This window comes from Lathamus discolor, chromosome Z (genome assembly GCF_037157495.1).
Source record: "Lathamus discolor isolate bLatDis1 chromosome Z, bLatDis1.hap1, whole genome shotgun sequence".
Classification (NCBI taxonomy): domain Eukaryota; kingdom Metazoa; phylum Chordata; class Aves; order Psittaciformes; family Psittacidae; genus Lathamus; species Lathamus discolor.
This window is the reverse complement of record NC_088909.1, coordinates 12635167-12642988: the sequence shown is the minus strand read 5'-3', so window position 1 is coordinate 12642988 and position 7822 is coordinate 12635167. Positions and strand designations below refer to the sequence as shown.

The 7822-nt window shown below is 45.3% G+C and overlaps 1 long non-coding RNA gene across 1 annotated transcript; it reads left to right on the top strand.

Annotated features, from left to right (window-relative positions):
* Positions 1-337: 337 nt before the first annotated feature.
* Positions 338-7565, top strand: LOC136005738 (uncharacterized). The gene is made up of 5 exons (XR_010608863.1): positions 338-358; positions 449-549; positions 4596-4710; positions 5520-5613; positions 7356-7565. It is a non-coding gene; the product is annotated as an uncharacterized LOC136005738 (long non-coding RNA).
* Positions 7566-7822: the final 257 nt, after the last annotated feature.

The window sequence follows — 7822 nt, the reverse complement described above, 5'->3', positions numbered from 1 at the left end:
TGTTACATTTAATCTCATCAATATCAACTAAACACGCAAGCAACATAGGAACACTAAGAAACAGGGAAAGCCTGCCCTGAAAGTCCAGCAAGACCTACCCTTATCAGCTCAGGACATATAAATCACTTTCTTTTCCAGCTCATTTAACCTTGGCTAGTGCCTTTATGCCTCAGTTTGCTCCATTTCCAAAAATGTGTCCAGTTCCTCTCTTGATGCACAGCTAAATCTCTCTTCTATTGCTGACTCTGTCAACCGGGTAATGTCCCAGCCCCTCCTAATTGTGTAATTCTGCCTCACTGAAAATATATTATTCCCCTTTTGCTTTCAAATGAGTTATCTCAGAACCGCCACTGGCACTGTGAGGTCCCTTTAGCTTTCTGGTCTCTGTGTGCCTTTCCTAGTGGAACTCTGACTTTTTACTAATTCATATCTCTTTTACACTCCCCAGCGTCACATGTGCAGCTGCTGTTAAAGTCGACAAGAAACAAATGCAAGAGGGAAGGAGAGACCCAGTTGCTCTTTTATGTGAAAAACTCAGAGCTCATTTCAGTGAGTAGTGCCAACACCAAGGGAAGCCGCAGAGATGCCTATGGCTCAGCCGCATGGGTTGGTGCATGCTGTGGGTGTGAGCTACCCATGGGCTCCTGCAGCTCATACACCTGCTGTGGCTGGGGTTTGGGACTGAAATGTGGCAGAAGCTTTGACACCACTGTCACATTCATTCTTTGGCGGCAGCTCAGAGCTCTGAGCTGGAGCTCAGAAGTGTCCAAAGTACATTTTATGGAAACAGCAGGAGGGTGAGCAACTGGAGAAAAGGGACTTCTGAGGCAAGCTGATGGCATTGACACTAACAACAGCTCCTTTGAGCTAGGCTGGTCTAGGGGTATGAATGTTTCACTATAAAGTCTTAAAGAGAATAATTGCCATTAAACCAGCCAGATTGTTGAAAATTAAACCCACGTGCTATGTACAGTGATGGTACCTCCAGAAGGAGATAACCTACATCATGCTGAGCCTCAGGTCTGCTGAGAGTGAGGCATGATGGTGCTCTATAGTCTCTGTATGTGCAGGGGGGAGGGCAGAGCAATGCATTCGTCCTGGTGTTTGTTCTTGCATAGGAAGTGTGAGAAGATGCTATGCTTAGTGCTAATGTGTTTTAAATGGAGCCCAATGTACCTTAGGTGATCAGTACACGTATTCCAGCACAGTGGGCTGTGTGGAGTAGATGGCATCATGTAGAGTGCAATTATGCAGATCTGTAGTGTTTCCATAATGTATTGCTGTTCTAGAAGACATTATATAAATCTCTGGGTTTGCTGAAAGAATGTCCATTTTTGCTGTCATTGCCAGCTTGCCAGGCTGTTCTGTCGTCTGCTCAAAGCTTGTTAGGGCTCTGGAGTGCTGTGCATGGAAATCCCTTGGTGAGATGTGTGCTGTGAATTACAGCCCTGATGACTATCAGAAGGGGCATGCTGGGGTATAGCATTAATATTTATATGGGAACAGATGTCTCGGCTATTAGCCAACTTTGTTGTATTAGATGTTGGGGGAAAAAGCTGGTTCTTGCCCCTAGGAACTCACAGTCTCTATAATGACTACTAAAAATATTTAATATAATTTTAAAACCATGAATGATTTAAAGGAATAGATAGAATAAAAGTGTGTGGAGGGGAATGTTGTAATAACATTTTTCATAGAATCACAGAATGGTTGAGTCTGGAGGAAGCCACTGGAGATCATCTAGTCCAACCTCCCGGCTCAGGCAATGTCACCTACAGCACACTGATCAGGGCTGTGTCCAGACGGCTCTTTCATATCTCTGGGGAAGGAGACTCCAATGCTCAGTCACCCCCACAGTAAAGAACTTCTTCTTTGTGTTCAGGTTGAGCTTCCTGTGTTTTAGTTTGTGCCTGTTGCCTCTCATCCTATCTCCTGGCACGACCAGGAAGGGTCTGACCCCAACCTCTCGACACTCTCCTTTCAGATACATATTGTTCAGATACCCCCAAGCCTTCTCTTCTCCAAGCTGAACAGGCCCAGCTCCCTCAGCCTTTACTCGTAGGAGAGATGCTGCAGACTCTTAATCATTGCAGAAGCCCTTCAATGGACTTAACTCCAGGAACTCCCTGTCTCCTCTGTGCTGGGGAGCCAGAACTGAGTGAAACATTTCCAGCCAGTGGCTGATTTACATATTTGCATTAACTGGGTTTCAAATATCCTTTTTTATGCCAACATTTTACACAGACAAATCTTAGCTGTGAAATAATCTTTTTTTTTTTGTTTACACAGTGATAGAGAATTTAAGTAAGAATCCTTAAAACATTTTCCTGCTCTGCAGAGGCACGGGGATGTAGCAACACCATATTTAAAAATATTCATTTGCCTTCCTGGCAAGATTTCTAATTCCAGTGGAGCATGACAACATCTTCTGCTTTGATAATGTCATGCACGAGTGTGCCTGCTGTTAGTTGCAGGACAATGACTTCACACCAGACACAAACGGGCAACAACCGGCAAAGCCAAAATAAAACTCTGTTTATGTTGATAATGGCTTTCCTCTGCTCTTTGTGTGCTCCTAGTGGAAGAGCTCACTCCAGCCCCGGACCAGTTTGCAGCTGATCATCTGCTTGGGATGGTTTTGAAGTCATGGTGTACTGCAGGGTTAGAATACAAACGTATTTTCCCAGTGCCATTTGCAGAGGTGAGCAATTCCTGGCTTGGCAGAAGTTTCATACTCCAGAAGTGCTGTGATGGCTCCTGTGCTGAGTCCTTGTGATGAGCATCCAAGGGTTAAGCTACACATTTTTCCACATGCTGTCTTTTGTGTGCAGCAAGATGAAGCTTGCCTCACTATTTGCTTTTCTAAATTAAGGCATCTTCTGGCAGGGCACCACTCAGGAGCTTACAAGAACACCACTTGAAATGATATGCACTCGCTGGCTGTGAGAAGCCAGAGAGTGATGGGCTTTAAAACATGTCCCTGCAGATATGCAGAGGTGGTCTTTACACCTCAGTAGCAGCACAGGGGAATGTGGAGGTGCTTACAAGAATTCTGCCCAGAGTGTACTGTATCTATGAGCAATAGACTTCAACCTAAGAGGCCAGACAAAAAAAAATAACTTTTTATAATGAGTGTCTCTGGAGCATGTGGATGGGGAAAAAGCTGCCCAGAGCTCATGAGACTCAATCCTTCACTCTGATTACTGGTGAAGAAAGTGAGAAAAATTGTATCACCTACCCTGACCTCCTCCCTTTCCACTGGGAATGAGGGGTGAGAGGAATAACAGCCTTCCTTTGATTCACCGGATTAGTCCATCTTCCCCAGGAGATGGAAAGTCCTGTTTCAAAGCTTGTAGCCCTAGTAAGGAAGCTTTGTATTTTTTCCTCAGGCAGAACAGCAGTGGGCTTTGCATGTCAACGTTGATGACAATCCAACAGAAAGCATAGAGAGCAGAGGCTTGACATTGCCATGGGTGCAAGAGCTGTTCTTTGAACCCACTGCACTGATGGGAACAGCTTTCTTGGAGAGGTGATTCATCACCGGGGAACTCCAGCATGAAGTATGGACACCGCCTTCCCAAAAGGGACAGCTGTGATCTCTTACACAGGCTCCTCCCCGACTGTCCTAGCACTGAGAATGACTTGCTGCTTCTGGGAATGAGCCACGTGGGGCAGACCTCGGGAACTCATCTTCTCACTGTCAGTTCTGAATTAGTAAGACTGGGCCACTACATGTCATGTACCCTCAGAACAGGGTCTTTGCTAATAAGGGCTTGCAGACAGTTTAATGGATCTTTCTCAGAAGCCAAAAAGAAGGATTGCGTGGGGATTTCTGGAAAAAGACTGAGCCTTTTGCCTTTTTCACACTTTGCAGAAATCTGATGTACGTTTAATCCACCTCACTCAGGAGTGTTACCTACTTCGCAGCCTAACCTCGGTTACACAAGGTGACAGCATCGGAAAATTTCTCCATCACTTTTCATCAACAGTTCAGCTACAAATGAGCCCGAAATAATACTAATACTACTAATAATAATGTTGGGGAAATTAAAATTTTTGGGGAGTACAGACAAACCTCAGAGCGGGGTACCAGCCCTGAACAGAGAACTGCAAAAATGAGAGTCAGAAAGAACTGGTGATGGTGAGGAAACTTGAGACACTATGTGTACCCTGGGACCAAAAAGTTTTGAGAGTCAGTAGCATGTAAGAGTTAACTTTCAAGTGATGGACAGTCCCAGTAGGTGAGCTTGAGCTTTAGGCATCTTCTTCATCAGCTGTGGTGAAATTTGAAGAAAGGAGGAAAATTCAGGGTGGAAAATTCAGATGAATGTCTTGGAGAGGCATAGATCCAGCAAGAAGAGGGTGAAGAGTATCTGGAGGGGGTATAAATAAGAGATCAGAAAGAATAAGTCTTGAGAGAGCCCAAGGAAGCACAAGGACTGTTGAAGGATACAACCCAGGGCTGCTTACAGGGCTCTAAGTACATAAAAACATACTTGGCTCCAGAAATTTCTAATCTGGAGATGGCTGGCGGCTGGGAGAGCACTCAGGGGAAATATTGTATGTGCTTACTCTGTGCTCATACTTTTCCCCAGGCATTTTGCTTTTGCCCACTGTTGGAGAAAGGAGCTAGATGGACCTTTGGCCTGGCCCAGTGTTGCTACTCGTCTGTTCTTGTGCTCGTGTTGTGAAAGACTTGGAGTCCTTGTGGTAAGTCGCGCTCCTTAGCACAAGCTGTGGGACAAACTGGGCTTATCACCGCGCCATTGCTGAGTCAGGCACAGAAGTGATCTTGCTGACATTCCTCACTGCTTTGAGCATGACATGCTGAACATATTGTGAGGAGATGACTCTGTGTTTCCCCAAAACAGCTGGGCTCTTCCCCAGGATGACTCTTATGTAGGTACAGCAAACTGCTGCAAATTCCGGCGGCAGGGCTGCTCCAGCTCCAGGCTATGGGAGGGTGGCAGCAGCAGCTTTCCATACAACAGTGTTCTGTCCCTGTTTTAGTTCAGCTGCCAGGCTGTTGCGTTGCTGGGGCTGCCTGAGGAGCCTCTCCTGGGGCATTCCTCTCACCTCTGGCCTACTGTGGCCCAACAGCTTCCATGCTTGGGGCTGTTGCCCACAATCTGCTTGGGAAGCTGCTTTTGTCCCCTGAGGGGATGTAGGGGTTGGTGGCTCTGTCTCAGCGGTGGATGACAGGAGAGCTGCCTTAGCCTCCTTTCTGGACCTTTTGGCTGCCTCACTTCTTCGGCTTGATATTCCCAACTCTCTTGAGGTTGTAATTATCTCCCATGAGTGGTGCTGTCCTTTTTCATTTATCAGAGCTGGCATTACCAGGAGGGGTATCCGTTTTTTTCAAGAATACTGTGGCATTTTAAAAAATTAGGATCTCCCAAGGAGGTGAAGATATTGCTATAATCTCCTGATAGATGCACTCACCTTCTTTTTCCTTTCTCTGCTTTTCTTTGTTCATTTATTCACATGCTAAAAATGACAGTATTTCTCTTTACTAACAGGTAGGAAGAAAGGGAATCTGCTTCCAGAATAAATTGGAGGACAAAGAGGATCAGAGCAATGTTTATACACATACAGGGTCATTTCTTGCTCAGTGTATGTATACATATGCATGTGAACTATGTGTGTCAACAGTGCATTTTTTCTAAGGTAAATGTTTTTCTCCACAAAGCCCAAATCCCACTTAGGGGAGAAACAGCCTTGCCAATAACTGGATTCAATTTGTAAGAAACTAGGTGGAAATAATGATGAGGAAATGAGAAAAATAAGCTTTTGATGAAATAATTAATGACTAGTTGTGACACAATCTCACAGCAACAATCCAAGGCTCAGGGAGATCAGAGGAGACCATCTACTGCCAGACAATGCTTGCCATGCAAAGCCAAGTAGCCTCCTGTTTGCAATTTAAAATCATAACCATACACATGAACTGCAGTTGGGCGGCTTGTTTGTTTTAAGTTCTCTCCTAACAAAGTTACACCACCCTCTTCACGTTGCATCTGAAAGGGGAATGGACCAGCGGGTTCCAAGCAGTTATGTAGCATGTAAGACAGGTCCAGCTTTACGGCAGCTAAAGCCAGGAAATGAATATTTCAACATGTGTGAATTATTCTACTGCCACCAAACTGAGCAGAGCTCTGCTTCTCACAGATCTGGTCCAAAAGACTGAGTGCAGTGACTCTTAGCTGGGAATAGCTGGCGAATCTGAAGAGTCTGCAAAAGGTGCAACGGAAAAGCAAAGCTTTTGTCAGCAGGCTTGTGTTTGCTATCACCAAGTCCTCACCCCCACTGGCCATGTTTTTATGAACCCAAAAGTGGACAATGTTGAAAGACTCAAATTGAGCCTTCTGCTAAAATGTTCTGCCCTCGGAGCTGACATTCCTGATGTCCACCAACCAGAGGTGCAGATGGGCCTGTGACAGTGGGTTGGTTCAGCCCAGGAGTCCCATTTGAAGGCAAACTCACCATCATGCCCACTCCCTCAGTTCTGCTTACACTGCAGCCTGGTCTCAGCTGTGCAAACTGGATCATTCTGGCTGAAAGCAAATGGGCAGAGGCTCTCCAGGACTGCATCAGATGGGCTCTGACTGCCAGTGGGATTGTTCAGTTCATACAGCCAGGCTACAGCTAGTCTGAAACCCTTGAAATCACTGCTACACAGGCACAAGGATGGCCCCACCGTGCTTTTGCAAGGCATTAACTGTAAATGCCAACAGAGCCACTGTGCTGCACTCTGCTCCTGAGTCAAAAACAGGCTGATTGCAGAGGTGCAGAGCCGCCGTCTCTCTGCTCAGCTTTGAGGTTAGCTCTTTCCACTGGCCTGCTCTGCGCATCCACCATCCCAAGCAGATTAGTGAGGGAAGGCATGATGGGACACAGTCCACTCCTAATCGCTTCCAGAAGTCCTGTTTCTAGCTTGGTCAAGGCACTGCTGAGTCATTTTCATGCAGAATGAGTTATAGCTGTGTTTAAAACCTCTTTATTACCCTTCAGTAATCCAGAGCTCAATCTTGCACTTTTAATGTTCCTCTTCTAAAGGGCAGATTTATATGTAAAACACTTTACACTTTGGTTTCCTCCTAAATAATAACTAACGTTGCTCTTCTGAGTGCTTTATGACATTAGCTAACTAGTCCTGACAACACCCTGGGTTTCCATATGCACAGCAGAAAGCTTGGATGAGATCCTTAAGTCTGGTGGTTTTAATTCTCCTGATTTTACTGTGAGTCTAGGGTGGGCTTTTTCTTCAAGCCTCTGCTCCTGGAGGCACACGATCACATGACTCTCTCACTTTTCTTTTTATTTTAACAGTAAACTTCTAATTTTTCCCTTTGCAGGGGAGAGCCTGACAATGTCATCCAAATGCACTGTGAGGCTCAGAAAACACATGCCAAACAACAGAAGCCAAACTGCGCAGCCATTTTTAAATCTCAGAAGTTTTAAGGTGATCTAAACATTCTCAGGGTCTTCACCCATGTTTTCCGAGTGTGGAGGGGCCTGGCAGTAAATAAAGCTTCACATTACAAAGAGGCTAAAGTAAATAAAGTCTTCAGGGATGCTGATATTCTCCATCTCCCCTCTCTTTCTTGCTTATTTCTGATTCTCGTCCTGCATGTGCTTTGCTTTCCACATTGTGAGTAGTCACGTTCCTCACAGTGGTAAAGAAAGCACACAAACAAATCTTTGTTGGAAGACAGCAAATTTTAAATCAAATCAAAATTTTACAAATAAGATCAAGGTTTTAAACTCTCCCATCTGTTACTGTGTGCCTGTAGAGTGCAATGTGCAGCAGGCTGGGGCATAC